Below are 15,570 nucleotides of genomic sequence, written 5' to 3' on the forward strand. Positions count from 1 at the left end.
CCGAGATGGGCTGTTAGCACTGCATTAGCCAAAGAGGGGAACGGAGTGTTTGTGATGAAAATGGCGCATTTGTTGTGAAACCATGTTCTGAGCAAACGCAGAAAGCATTTGGACCAAACCAAACTGCGAACTACAGATAACCAGGAACCACTGTGAAAGGACCTGGCCCCCAGCGACCCACTAACAAAAACAACCTCGCCGTCAACCACGAGGATGAACCCACCATGCCCGTCAGTCCAATCAGATCAGCCGCGCGGCCGTGCAGCAATGATCCGACCAACTCGCCCATGCCAGGACTTCAACTCAGGTGATCGACCCGGGGATGCAGGGCGTCAGATCGCCTCAACTTGCAAATAACTTGTACATAAGACTTGCGGGGGGTGGTGGGGGAGTGATGTTATGAATGCATGTAAACCTCACAAATATGTAAGACTTGCTACTAGGGGGCACACCTGTGGGAGATCTAAGGGTCACCTGTGCACCCTGGGGCAAGCAGGTATAAAAGGTGATCCGCCATACTGCTTCCCCCCTCTGGAGTCTGAATAAAGAGACCAAGGTCACAACAGTTTGAGCTTACAATACAGTTTGGTGGATTTATTCTGAACTTAACAGTAAATAGTTGAGGCCCCAGCACCAATCCCTGCAGCACCCCACTAGGTACTGTTTGCCAACCGGTAGATGTGCCCTCCGCTTGTCAGCCGCTGTCTCTTCCAGCCAGTCCTTTGTGACAAAGCTCTGCTGGAGTCTTTCCATGAAGTCATCCCAGTCCTCACCCACACAGTAACGTTCCTCTGTGCCACCGGTGACCATCCTCGTGGTTTGGTGATTCCTGTTTCTTGTCGCCAAATGTAGTATCCCTGCACCTTACTACAAACTCACACGAGGCATGGATATATCAGACACGGTCACTCTGTGACCTTCACCTATATTGCCAGGACCAAGGAGTGTGGACCCTGGGTGGAACCTCCCCTTTTATAGCTGGAAACCCAGGTGAGGAGTGTCTCCCGCAAGTTCACCCTCTGTGGTCAGGATGTGCATTTCTAGGGTACAGGTACAGTGTACATGAGTTACAGTTACATGACTATGTCATTGCAAGATGGTTAAATACATGGCATCACCTCCCCCCTTAAGTCTTTTTGTGTCAAAGGTTAAGTCTTTCAGGTGGTCGACGCTCTCTCATGGAGTGCCGCAGTTGTGGCTCTGGTGGCTGAGCCTCGGCATGCGTCTCTGTCACTTGAGGTGATTCCAGCCTGTCCGGGCTGGCCGCAGGGACTGTGCATGCTAAGGACTGTCTTTGTTGCTCGTCCGCTGATAGTGGTGTGGGTGCCATCTCATGCTCTTCTTCAGGTTCCTCCGTGTCTATGCTAAACCTTTTCTTTACTTGGTCCAAGTGTTTGCGGCATGTCTGTCCATTGTTTAGTCGGACCACCATGACTCTAACACCTTCTTTGCCAATTACGGTGCCCTCAAGCCACTTAGGTCCCAAAGCATGGTTAAGAACAAATACCGGGTCATCTATTTCAATACACCTCTCCCTTGAGTTTCGATCATGGAGCTCGGTTTGGGACTGGCGCTTGCCCTCAACAATGTCTGCCAGGGCTGGATGAATGAGGGACAGCCGTGTCTTGAGCGTGCGTTTCAGGGGGAGTTCCGTGAGCGAGTGTGGGCGGGACCTGTAGGCCAGCAGGAGGCGCGATAGGCGGTACTGAAGGGAGGGTCCTTGGATGCGTAGCATGCCCTGTTTTATGACTTGGACTGCCCGCTCCGCCTGGCCATTGGAAGCCGGCTAGAACGGCGCTGTCTGGACGTGCTTGATACCATTGCCCGATATAAACTCCTGGAATTCATGGCTGGTGAAACACGGGCCATTGTCGCTGACCAGGATGTCCGGCAAACCATGGGTCGCGAAAACCGTACGCAGACTCTCCACGGTGATGAATGTCGTGCACGAGTTTAATATGATGCACTAGATCCACTTCGAGTATGCATCGACAATGATCAGGAACATTTTCCCCATGAACGGGCCTGCATAGTCTACCTGAATGCATGACCATGGTCTGGTGGGCCAGGGCCACGGGCTGAGTGGGGCCTCCCTGGGGGCATTGCCCAGCTGGGCACACGTCGTGCACCTGCGAACCCAGTGTTCCAGGTCTGATTCAATCCCTGGCCACCATACATGTGACCAGGCAATGGCCTTCATTAACACGATGCCAGGGTGCTCGCTGTGGAGTTCCCTGATGAACGCTTCCCTTCCTTTCTGGGGCATGACTATCCGGCTGCCCCATAGCAGGCAGTCGGCTTGGATGGAGAGCTCATCCATCTGTCTCTGAAATGGTCTGACTTCCTCGGGGCACGCCCTGTGTGCAGGCACCCAATCCCCAGTCAGGACACATTTGTTTATCATGGATAGGAGGGGTCCCTGTTGGTCCAGAGTGTGATCTGGCGGGCTGTGATGGGGGAGCCCGAGGTGTCAAAAGCCTCAACGGCCATGACCATCTCGGCGCTCTGTTCCGACGCCCCCTCAGTGGTGGCCAGTGGGAGCCTGCTGAGCGCGTCAGCGCAGTTTTCGATGCCTGGCCGGTGCCGTATGGTGTAGTCATACGTAGCCAGCGTGGGGGCCCAGCGCTGTATGCGAGCTGAAGCATTGGCGTTGACAGCCTTGCTGTCGGATAACAAGGATGTTAACGGCTTGTGGTCCGTCTCTAGCTCGAACTGTCTACCAAAAAGGTACTGGTGCATCTTTTTCACACCGTAAACACACGCGAGTGCTTCCTTCTCGACCATGCCGTATCCACGCTCTGCCTGGGAGAGCGACCTGGTGGCATAAGCCACCAGTTGGAGATGGCCGTTATCGTTACCCTGCTGCAACACACACCCAACCCCGTAGGATGACGCATCGCATGTTAAGACCAGTTTTTTTACAGGGATCATACAAAGTCAACAGTTTGTTGGAACATAGCAGGTTCCTCGCCTTATTGAAAGCTCGTTCTTGACAGTCCCCCCAAAACTATTCACAACCTTACACATGCTCCTGCGTAAATGGTTCCAACAATGTGCTTAAGTTCGGCAGAAAGTTCCCAAAATAGTTCAAAATTCCCAGGAATGATCGCAGCTCCGATGTGTTGCTGGGTCTGGGCGCCCGGCGGATCGCCTCCGTTTTTGATTCGGTAGGCCGGATCCCGTCTGCGGCAAGCCTCCTGCCCAAAAACTCGACCTCTGGGGCCAAAAACACACACTTGGCCTTTTTCAGCCACAAGCCTACCCGATCCAATTGGCGTAGCACCTCCTCCAGGTTGTGGAAGTGTTCTTCGGTGTCTCGACCCATTATGAGAATGTCATCTTGAAATATGATCGTTCCAGGAATGGATTTGAGCAAGCTTTCCATGTTTCTCTGAAAGATGGCTGCTGCCGAACGAATGCCAAACGGGCACCTGTTGTAGACAAATAATCCCTTGTGCGTCGTGATGGTGGTCAGAAGCTTGGATTCTTCAGCCAGTTCCTGAGTCATGTAGGCCAAAGTGAGGTCCAACTTCGTAAACAGCTTGCCACCTGCCAGCGTGGCAAAAAGGTCCTCCGCTCTCGGTAGCGGGTATTGGTCTTGCAGCGATACTCGGTTGATGGTGGCTTTGTAGTCGCCACAAATTCTAACCGAGCCATCTGCTTTGAGGACGGGAACGATGGGACTTGCCCAGTCACTGAATTCAACGGCCGAAATTATGCCCTCTCTGAGCAGCCTGTCCAGTTCACATTCAATTTTTTCATGCATCACATATGGTACCACTCTGGCTTTGTGGTGCACTGGACTGGTGTCCGGAGTGATGCGTACCACTACTTTCATGCCCTTGAACGTCCTGACACCAGGTTGAAACAGTGACCCGAATTTTTGCAGGACCTGTGAGTATGAACTGCACTCCACGGATGAAATGGCGTGCACATCCCCCCCCATTTCCAATTAATCTCAGCTAGCCAACTCCTCCCCAAAACCGCGGGGCCATTTCCCGGGACGATCCAGAGTGGCAGCCGGTTCTGTAATCCATTATGTTACCACCAAGTTTGCACTGCCCAGCACTGGGATGATCTCTTTGGTGTATGTCCGTAGCTGCGTCTCAATGCGTTCAAGTTTGGGCCTGCTAGCTCTGTGTGGCCATAGTCACTCAAATTGTTGGACGCTCATGAGTGACTGGCTAGCTCCCGTATCTAGCTCCATGTGCACCGGGATGCCATTCAGTAAGACTTTCATCATCATGGGTGGCGTTTTAGTGTATGAGCTGTGGACATCAGCCACATGAACCCGCTGAACTTCAGCATCTCTGGCTTTACCCCAGGCCTCATCCTGCATTGCAGACCCCTTGTCTGGTTCCTCTGTCTCGCAGATTAGCCTCGCTACTGCCTTTTGCACATCCTGGCCAAGTGTCCACGGACATTACAAATCCTACAGGTATATTGCTGGAACCTGCAGCTTCTCGAAATGTGTCTACCCCCGCACTTCCAGCATGAGCTGAGATTGAGATTGCTGTTAACAAAAGGACTATTACCAGGCATTCCTCTCTGCCCATTTGACTGTTTCTAAGCACTCTGATGGTGGGTGTTAATGGTCCCATCGCGGGACGCATTGTTCCTCGAGATGGCGTGAATTGCCGATCCCCTTTCCATTGTCCTTGTTGCGGGCCCACCCTAGAGCCTGTTGCTGCTTCGGCGGTTTCAAAATGCCCTTGCCTGCCTGCGGTGCCCCGAGCTGCATTCACCATGTTAACTCCCTGGTCCACGTTTGGACCAGGGCTGCGCGCGTAAATTAGCTTGGTCTCCTCTTCCCCTGAGCTATCAACGCCGCCCCTTCTAAAGTCTTTATGAGCTTCTTGAAAATGCCGGCATGATTAATGCCCTCGATTTTAAAAAAAGTCCCTTAACATTTCCCCCCTGCAGGCATCATAGAACTTACAGACTGGCCAAGCGTCACAGTTCCGCCACGAAGTCTGAGACGTTTTGTCCCTCCCGACGCCGGTGAGAGTAGAACCGGTGCCGGGCCATGTGTACGCTACTCGTCAGCTTGAGATGCTCACTGATCAGCTGGCTGAGCTCTTCAAAGGACTTGTCCGCCGGCTTTTGGGGTGCGAGCAGGTCTTTTATCAGCGCATACATCTGTGGTCCGCAGCTGGTCAGTAGATGTCCCTCCGCTTGTCAACCGCTATCTCTTCCAGGCAGTGCTTTGTGACAAAGCTCTGCTGGAGTCTTTCCACGAAGTCGTCCCAGTCCTCACCCACACAGTAACGTTCCTCTGTGCCACCGGTGGCCATCCTCGTGGTTCGGTGATTCCCGTTTCTTGTCGCCAAATGTAGTGTCTCTGCACCTTACTACAAACTCACACGAGGCATAAATATATATCAGACACGGTCACTCTGTGACCTTCACCTATATTGCCAGGACCAAGGAGTGTGGACCCCGGGTGGGACCTCCCCTATTATACTGGAAACCCAGGTGAGGAGTGTCTCCCGCAAGTTCACCCCCTGTGGTCAGGGTGTGCATTTCTAGGGTACAGGTACAGTGTACATGAGTTACAGTTACATGACTATGTCATTGCAAGATGGTTAAATACATGACAAGTAGCAATTTGGTGAGAGTGGCTTCCAAGGTTGCAAAAATGACCTGCAAATGGCTGACAGTTAAATCTCTGCACAAGATGGAGTAAGCAAGAGCATTTCCATTAGCCAAGTAAGCAGGTGTACTGTGTGAGTATTTATGTATTTCCCCTTCTCTCAATGAATGGACTCACACAAGGGCCACTGAGCTTCCGCCTCCCCTTCACAGGCGAGTTTCCCGAGGTGCGTGAATCCCATGCTTCAGCAGTTAAAGCCAAAATCTGCTGTTAAAAACCCTCTGAACATGCATTTACATATTTCAATGAAGTCGCCCGCCTCTGCCAAGCGGGTCCGTGGCCCACTGGGAAACGCACCCGTGTTAATGCGGAAGTCGGCGGGATGACTGGCAATTTTGCCGATTTTTTTTTTTTTCTTTTTAACTGCCCACCCGACCCCAAGCCCAAATGCTCAGACTGGGAAACTGCAGCCATTAACAATGAAACTGATCCTGCTTTTTATTCTTTTTGTTCGGAAATGTTCACAGTGTAAAATGTGAAACGTGGCCAATTAATTGTGAGTCATAAGTGTTACTATCAAAGAACTCTGTTAAGAAAAACCAAGAGTTTGAGGTACTTCGAACACTGTTCCTGGGTGATTGTTACTCTTCTTAAGGTGTCACCATCCAGTAAACCGACCAAGCACTGCAGAAATTCATATGTGCAGGCTCACTAAATGTGCATGTTACATGACTCTGGGAAAAGAACCAGGCCAGTGCTCTGCTGCTAGTGGGCTGACAACCACACAATAATGGGCCCAAGTTTCGGCCTCAGTTGCTCCTGATTTTTTGGAGCAACTGGTGTAGAACGGAGTATCTTAGAAATTCAAATTCTCGGCATTTAGTTTGCTGCAGTTCTAGTCAGTTAGAACAGTTTCACTTTGGAACAGAATTTTTTTTCAAAAGGGGGCGTGTCCCGCCACTTACGCCTGTTTTCAAAGTTTCGGCAAACTAACTTAGAATGGAGTAAGTGAAGAATTTTGTACGTTCGAAAAAACCTTGTCTACACTTTAGAAAATCAGGCGTAGGTTACAAATCAGGCTTAGGGAATGGGGGGGGGAGGGTTTAAAGGGAAGTTTACAAACACTAAACACTTCAGTTTTACAAATAAAGAGCCATCATCAATAATAAATGATAAAAACATCAATAAATCAACCAATAAATCAATCAAAAAATTAATAAGAAATCTTTTTTTTTTAAATCAATAAATAAAACATTTTCTACTTACCGACTGCAGCACCAGGAGCCCTCCAACAGCGTGCTGGGATGCCCCCCCACCCCGCCGCAGTGTGTCTCTGTCAGTGTCTCTATCTCTCTCTCTGTCTGTCTGTGTGTGTCTCTCACTCTCTGTCTGTCAGTGTCTGTGTTTCTGACAGCGAGGGGGGGGGTAGAAGGAGAGAGGGGGTGTGGAGGGAGGGGAGAGAAGGGAGAGGGGAGAGAAGGGGGGAGAGAAAGGGGGAGAGAAAGGGGAAAGGGGAAAGGGGAAAGGGGGGAGGAAAAGGGGAAAGGGGGGAGAGGAGAAGGGGGGAGAAGGGGGGAGAATGGGGGGGAGAAGGGGGGGAGAAGAAAGGGAAAGAGAAGGGGGGGAGAAGAAAGGGAAAGAGAAGGGGGGGAGGAGAAGGGGAAGAAGAAAGGGAAAGAGAAGGGGGAGGAGAAGGGGGGGATGAGAAGGGGAAGAGGAAAGGAAAGGAGAAGGGGGGGAGGGAGAAAGGGAAGGAGGGGAGGAAAGGAAAGGAGAAGGAGGGGGAGAAGGGGAAGGAGAAGGGGGGGAAAAGGAGAAGGGGCGGCGGAAAGGAGAAAGGGGGCAGAAAGGAGAAGGGAGGGCGGAAAGGAGAAGGGAGGGGAAAGGAGAAGGGGGGGGGAAAGGAGAAAGAGAAGGAGAAAGGAGAAGGAGAAGGAGAAGGGGGAGGGGGATGGGGAGGGGGGCTGAATGGGTCGGGTCGGGTGGGGAAGCGCGGGTCGGGTCCAGTCTGGGGACGGGGGAAGCGGGAGTCATGTCGGGGTCAGGTCCGGAGGCGGGGGGTGGGAAGCGGGAGTCGAGTCGGGTCGAGAGGAAGCAGGAGCTGGGCGTGGGAGGCAGCCTTATTCACGCAGCCCCAGTGAGGCCATTGGACCAGGGCTAGGGGCTGCGTGCTTCGGGCCCCTCCCACACAGTTTTGGGTGCCTGGAGCTACTGCACATGCGCGCCCACTGTAGCGCATGTGCAGAGGTCCCAGCACTGTTTTCAGCGCAGGGACCTAGCTCCGCCCCCTACAGCTCGTGCTGCACTGCGCCCAGCTCCAGAGGACCAGCAGGGAGCCGGAGAATCTGTAAATTTTTTTTAGGCGCACTTTGTGGCGCGAAAAACGGGCATCCAGGTCGGGGCTGCGCCGTTCTAGGCGCGGCCCGAAACTTGGGCCCATAATTTCTTCTATATCAAGATTTGATTCATGACTATGCAGATTCTACTTAAAATTTGCTGTGAACTGTCACTTTTCCAATGGCCTAGTAAATTCATATTGCAACAATACTAGGTTTAGCTTTACTTGCTGTTAGCTACATCTATACATCACCTGACATTTGCATGAGGAGATCCTCTGATCTATTATGTTTTGCAGATTCTTTTTTTCTTTCTCCCTGAAGATTAGAATAGTGAAGCAAAGAGTGATACTGTCCATATGCGAGTAAGGCATTGAGCTAAGCTACTCTAGTAATACTGCTTCAAGCACTTCAACCTAATCAGCTGTGCCTGAGGAAAAAGGAATATATCTAAAAATATTGTAAAGCAGCCTAATTTTAAAAACATAAGAAACTAAGGTCCAGGAATTCGGCCTTCGAAGCCTCCAATATGTCCATAATGAGCGCACACTTCGTGCCAGTCATATTGGTAAAGGACAAAAAAAATTGAGGCCCCCACCGCAAGACTGGTTTGACCTGAGGCAGTCGGAACTGGCCATTAGGCCCCAACCAGCAAGGTAAGAATTTTAACCATACTTACCTGAATGTGCTCATCCTGACCCCGTAGGCAAAGATCGCAGGTTACTGTCGGCCACCACCCATCGGACACCGCTACCTCCTGACTTGATCACCCACCCTTCCAATCGCAACCTTTCCTGGTTGCTCCCCTCCAGTCACCATCTTCCCAGTCCCTGTTGGTCACTTACCAGAGAGCCGCTGCTGGCATCGCATTGGCCCGATCTTCCATTCCACTGTGCCGACGAGCTGCTACTGTCGCCGGCTCAATAATAATGAGGCCCGGGACCCAATGTCGTGTGCATCTCGGGCCGCACCATTCAGTTGCACGGAGTGAATTTCTATCCCAGAATTCAAACTTGTACAAGTAATAAATACATATGCTAGTAATTATCATACAGACACAAACACACGCACATATAGGTGTGTGTGTATGATAAATATTGACATGGCTTTTTATGTGCTTATCCAATTGCGACATACTCCATTACAGCAGACAGTGTCACAGTACAAATGTAGTGCTACTAGGTGTCTTGTGGTAGGGAATGAGGTGGTCTGATTACTCCATTTTGATTTATGATGTACTTTGACAATTCCTAATGAGAGAAGAGCTGATAAGAGAACCAATGTGAATAATCCAATTAATCATTTATTACCTTTGTCCCCTAATCTGTTGTTACTTTGCAATTTGCCAGACATTACAATTGTCGCAGTTGGACAAGTATTATTTTAGAGATGCGGAGGTGAAATTGGCAGACCGGCGCAAAATGGGCAAAGGGAACAATCCGTGCACCAGGACAGGCAGCCCCAATGCACATCCTCACTATTGGGCCTCGGGCCTCACTTACATTACATAGGATATATAGCATAGAAACAGGCCATTCGGCCCAACCAGTCCATGCCGGCGTTTATGCTCCACTCGAGCCTCCTCCCGTCTTTCCTCATTTAACTTTATCAGCATAACCCTCTATTCCCTTCATCCTCATATGCTTATATAACTGCCCCATAAATGCATCCATACTATTCCACTCATAGGAAAAACTAAAACTAGGGGACATAATCTCAGAATAAGGGGCTGCCCATTTAAAACTGAGATGAGGAGGAATTTCTTCTCGGAGGGTTGTAAATCTATGGAATTCTCTGCCCCAGAGAGTTGTGGAGGCTGGGTCATTGAATATATTTAAAGTGGAGACAGACAGATTTTTGAGTGATAAGAGAATTAAATGTTATGGGGAGTGGGCAGGGAAGTAGAGCTGAGTCCATGATCAGATCAGCCATGATCTTATTAAATGGTGGAGCAGGCTCGAGGGGCCAGGTGGCCTACACCTGCTCCTATTTCTTATGCAACCACTCCCTGTGGTAGCGAGTTCCACATTCTCGCCATCCTCTGGGTAATGAATTTTCTTCTGAATTCCCTATTTGATTTTTTGGTGACGATCTTATATTCATGGCCTCTGGTTACACTCCTCCCCAAGTGATAACATTCTCTCTGTATCCACTCTATCAAAACCTTTCATAATTTTATAGACCTCTATTAGGTCACTCCTCAGCTTGCTCTTTTCAAGAGAAAAGTGACTCAGCCTGTTCATCCTTTCCTGATATGTATACCCTTGCATTTCTGGTACCATCCTTGTAAACCTTCTCTGCAGCCTCTCCATGGGCTAGAACCCCCACTTTTGTGGTTAGCGCCCAAAAATGATGTTATTTCCGGCGTGGGTGGTAAAAAATTGCCGGCTTCTCGCCCATTCTCAAGGCACCTAGTTTACATTTTTGAAAATGGGCGTTACCGTAAGTGATATCAAATGGGCCGCAGCATTACATTTTTCTGTCATTCTGCCGTAAAATGTGGCCATCCTTAGCAACGGCATGGTAACGCTCGATTCCCATGATTCTGGAGGTCAAGGGTCATCATGACATGCGCAGAAGAGGAGACAGAGAGAGAGGGAGCTCAGAGGGACTGAAGGCGTGTCTGGGTGTGGTGTGGCTGCTTTGGGAGGAAAGAGGGAGATTTTAGAGCTTCTCAGCAAGTAGGCAAACAAAAACTAGCTGTTACCAGCCACATATTTGACCGAATTTGCCCTATAATGGAGGGAGAGGAGGAGGCATCACAGCATGCCGTGGAGATAGACGCTGGAGAGAGCAGTGAGCTGGGAAGGGAGCACGTTGGAGGCTGCAAAAGAGCCAGGAGGGTCTCGGACGAGGCAAATGCCTCCCTCCTGCAGGAGGTCAACTTACGCTGGGATGATTTGACACAGGGAGGGCGTGGGAAGCCCACCCCAAAGGCCTACCAAAGGATATGGACCGAGATAGCAGAGGTGGTCTCGTCGGCGAGCAACGAGGTGCGTGAGGGCAACCAATGCCGCAAACGATGAAAAAACCTTGTGGGATCTGCAAGAGTAAGTATTACATTGATTTACATGTACTTACGTATTTATATAATTTGATTTGTAAGTCATGAGTGACTATCAGCAGGTGTGAGGTCTTGCACTTTTACCAGGAATGTTTTACTTAAAGCCTGCGGTCACGGTGTACATCTTTAGGTAAAGGTAGCTAATAATCATAATAATCATGATTACATCTGTCGGTTATGTGTTGTATCAGTGTCTGTGACAGTACCTAGTAATGATATCACGCAATGATCTCATGCCATGTCGTCCTGGTACCTTTTACAGAAGAAGCTATCGACAATGAGGTCCGTGCAGAGGCGAACGGGTAGGGGGCCACCAGTCCCCAGGGACATACTAAGATGGAGGAGCAAGTGCTTGCACTCATGGGGAAGCACCCCCAGACAGCCACAAATGCATTTGCAGACCCTGAAGTGATGCCCCGTGAGTAAAGCTTACACCGTTGCATGATCTAAAGTCAATAGATGCTACACCAACTCATATCCAAACAATCATACATGATAGATGATTTCTAAAAGTATAGAAATAATGCTGGCCTCATGAAAATCATTATAATCTACAATGTGTTGATGGTCATGAAATGTGATCTGCGATGATTTTGAGAGCAGTGGTGCTTTTGTCGTGCATATGCCGTGTGTAGCGCTGGATTCACCTTGTCACCCTAGCACCCTCTTCTCCTCTAATAACCTCATTTGTGTCTTGCAGCTCAGCCAGCGGCCCCAGCAAGGCCACAGAGGCCAGAAGGTGGGGGCGCGGGGCAGAAGTCGGCACACGATCTTACTATATCTGGTGCTAAGGAGCTCCGATGGTCGCCCATCAATCCGCTGGGTCTGTTCTCGACGGATGAGGGCACAGACTTCGAAGAACCTGCATCGCCATGCTCCAGAAGTCATTCTACCCCAAGGCCATCTATTGGTCCCCCGTTCATTCCCACCTCCATGCTGGAGGTGCCGGCCCCAAGCATTTCTCCACAGGGCACCCCATTTGACCCCAGGACGGTGCCGACCCCATGGAGGCCTCGTGGACGTGGCAGGTCTGTTCCATGAGCACGACATGACAGCGGAGAGATGGTACAGTTGTCCAGGAGGACTGTAGACATTGGTGACCAGCTCATCGAGGCATTGGGGGGCATTTCCCGACACCTGGCTACCATGACCGAGTACATTCCATGCCTGGCAGAGGCCCTGGATGCATTAGCCAGCAACCCTGCTGCCACAGGCCTTCCAGTGGTCCCCGAGCGCGGCATTCCACCCCTAGGTTCCGCCCCACCACTGCGAAGGACAGATGAGAGCAAGGTCCAAGATCCTGCTTCTGCATCAGAGAATGTTGCCCCCTCGGCAGCCCCCGCTCCCGTACCCATGCAACCACCACATCTGCCTTCATCCCCCCCCCCCATGAGGCACCGCCTGAGGAGCTCCTCGGCCAGGCGCCATGGAGCAAGGAGGGGAAGGGGTAGAGGTGGGGAGAAGGAGAGGGACGAAGAAAAGTGAGGTGCATGTGCGCAGGTGATGGCTGTGTTATATCTCCATCTGGGTGTATGCAATTTGTTGCAATGTATGGGGGCTGGGGACCATGCTCCTGCTTTGCCTTTGTATTCTGTGTTGGTGGACATGGTGAACATGTGATTTATGTCAATGGTGGAAAAAGTTGGGTGTGGGCGGGGGTTGGGTGTTATTGGCTGTGATACTTAGGATTTCAGACCAATGTTGTATTAAACTTTTGTTATTGAACATAACTTTGTTGCGCATTGTCTCAGATAGCTAGAGCATTACACACTGGTGATTCCTTACCATGAAAGGGTTAAATACAACTTAACATCAATCAACGTAAACTTTAACTGGCACCAAGGTGATGGGCACCATTGATGTCTCAGCTGCACACACACAGCAGTGTGTCACATCAGCGCTCTTTCAGGCAAATCTTTCCAATATCAGCTCCTCACGTAAGAGTGGAATTTAACAAATGCCAGCCACACCGCTGGCATTCGTCCCGGTTAGTTCCACTTTTTGTGGGCGTTTTTTTCAGCGAGCGATATTCTGGGTGATATGTGTGCGAGGTGGTGAAATTGACAGTGGGCGATCTCCATGGCTGCAAGTTTGGGTAAATATGCTCTTTACGACAAAAAACAGTCACCTGGCGTTAATATTGAATCTCGGCATTAATTCCGTGAGGAAAATAAAGCTGGGCGATAATATGGGCCCATTCTGCTGATTCCGTCCCAAAAAAGTGGGCGGGTGGTGATATGTTTTCTTGACGTTAAGCCCATTGGGAAAATAACACTCGGCGATAAGTCTCCTAAAAAGGCCCATCAGATTCCATTTTGTGCCAAAATGGGCGATATATGGTGTTATACATAATTTCAGCGGTAAAATGGGCATTAAGTGGGCATTAAGCATGCAAAAAAAGTGGAGGCTCTAGCCCTATGCCTCTGCATCCTTTTTATAATATACCAACCAGAATTGTACATGGTACTCCAAGAGTGGTCCAACCAAGGTTCGATACAAGGTTAGCATAAATTTACTACTTTTCAATTGTATCCCTCTAGAAATAAACCCTAGTGCCTGGTTTGCTTTTTTATGGCCTTGTTAACCTGTGTCGCTACTTTTAGCGATTTGGGTATTTGTACTCCCAGATGCATTTGCTCCTCTACCCCAACCAGACGCCCCAACCAAGTAATAAGTGACCTCCCAATTCTTCCCACCAAAATGTGATAGAAACCATAGAAAATAAGTACAGGAGCAGGCCATTCAGCCCTTCGAGCCTGCACCAATTCAATATGATCATGGCTGATCATGCAACTTCAGTACCCCACTCCTGCCTTCTCTCCATATCCCCGATCCCTTTAGCAGTAAGGGCCACATCTAACTCCCTTTTGAATATATCCAAACGAACTCGCTCGAGAGCCAGCGGCAGTTGGCGAGAGGCAGGAGCAGCGTCGGAGCGGCCTATAAAGGCCCAGCGGGAGCTCGAGAGTCAGCGGCAGTTGGTGAGAGGCGGGAGCAGCGTCGGAGCGGCCTATAAAAGGCCCAGCGGGAGCTCGAGAGTCAGCGGCAGTTGGCGAGAGGTGGGAGCAGTGTCGGAGCGGCCTATAAAGGCGTGACTTGTGCAGCTACAGCAGGAGAGAAAGCAAAAAAGAAGTAGAAAGGAATCAAAAGGTGACGTCACAGCCAATGGGGTAAGTGATTGGCTGGTGATTGGTGAGTAGCTTTTTTCTTTTTATTTTTATATCAGTAAGTAAACTGTAACATTGTTATTACCAATTTAAGGATATCTAAGGGTTAAGGCATGGCAGGAGAGATCGGTCACGTGATATGCTCCTCCTGTGCCATGTGGGAACTCAGGGACGCTTCCGGTGTCCCTTACGACTACATGTGTAAGAAATGTATCCGCCTCCATCTCCTGATGGACCGCGTTGCGGAATTGGAGCTGAGGGTGGATTCACTCTGGAGCATCCACGATGCTGAGAATGACATAAGTGGCACGTGTAGTGAGTTGGTCTTACCGCATGAGAAGGATCCACAGCCAGCTAAGGAATGGAAGACCAGCAGGAAGAGTAGTACAAAGAAGGTAGTGCAGGGGTCCCATCTGGTCATCCCCCTGCAAAACAGATTCACTGTTTTGAGTGCTGTTGAGGGAGATGACTCATTAGGGGAGAGCAACAGCAGCCAAGTTCATGGCACCGTGGCTGGCTCTGTTGTACAGGAGGGCATAAAAAATAGTGGGAGAGCGATAGTGATAGGGGATTCAATCATACGGGGAATAGATAGACGTTTCTGCGGCCGCAATCGAGACTCCAGGATGGTATGTTGCCTTCCTGGTGCAAGGGTCAAGGATGTCTCTGAGCGAGTGCAGGACATTCTGAAAAGGGAGGGAGAACAGCCAGTTGTCGTGGTGCACATTGGTACCAACGACATAGGTTTAAAAAAAAGGGATAAGGTCCTACGAGACAAATTTAAGGAGCTAGGAGTTAAATTAAAAAGTAGGACCTCAAAAGTAGTAATCTTGGGATTGCTACCAGTGCCACGTGCTAGTCAGAGTAGGAATCGCAGGATAGCACAGATGAATACGTGGCTTGAGCAGTGGTGCAGCAGGGAGGGATTCAAATTCATGGGGCATTGGAACAGGTTCTGGGGGAGGTGGGGCCAGTACAAACCGGACGGTCTGCACTTGGGCAGGAACGGAACCAATGTCCTAGGGGGAATGTTTGCTAGTGCTGTTGGTGAGGAGTTAAACTAATATGGCAGGGGGATGGGAACCAATACAGGGAGACAGAGGGAAACAAAAAGGAGACAAAAACAAAAGACAGAAAAGAGATGAGTAAAAGTGGAGGGCAGAGAAACCAAAGGCAAGAAACAAAAAGGGCCACTGAATATAAAAGGGCTGCAGGAGGGGTAAAAACTAAAAATCATGGTTTGAAAACTAGGATGAAAACACTCTACCTAAATGCACGCAGCATTAGAAATAAAGTAAATGAGTTGACAGCACAAATCATTACAAATGCGTATGATTTGGTGGCCTTTACAGAGACATGGTTGCAAGGTGGCCAGGACTGGGAATTAAACGTACAGGGGTATCTGATGAT

This window comes from Pristiophorus japonicus, chromosome 15 (assembly GCF_044704955.1).
Source record: "Pristiophorus japonicus isolate sPriJap1 chromosome 15, sPriJap1.hap1, whole genome shotgun sequence".
Taxonomy (NCBI): Eukaryota; Metazoa; Chordata; class Chondrichthyes; family Pristiophoridae; genus Pristiophorus; species Pristiophorus japonicus.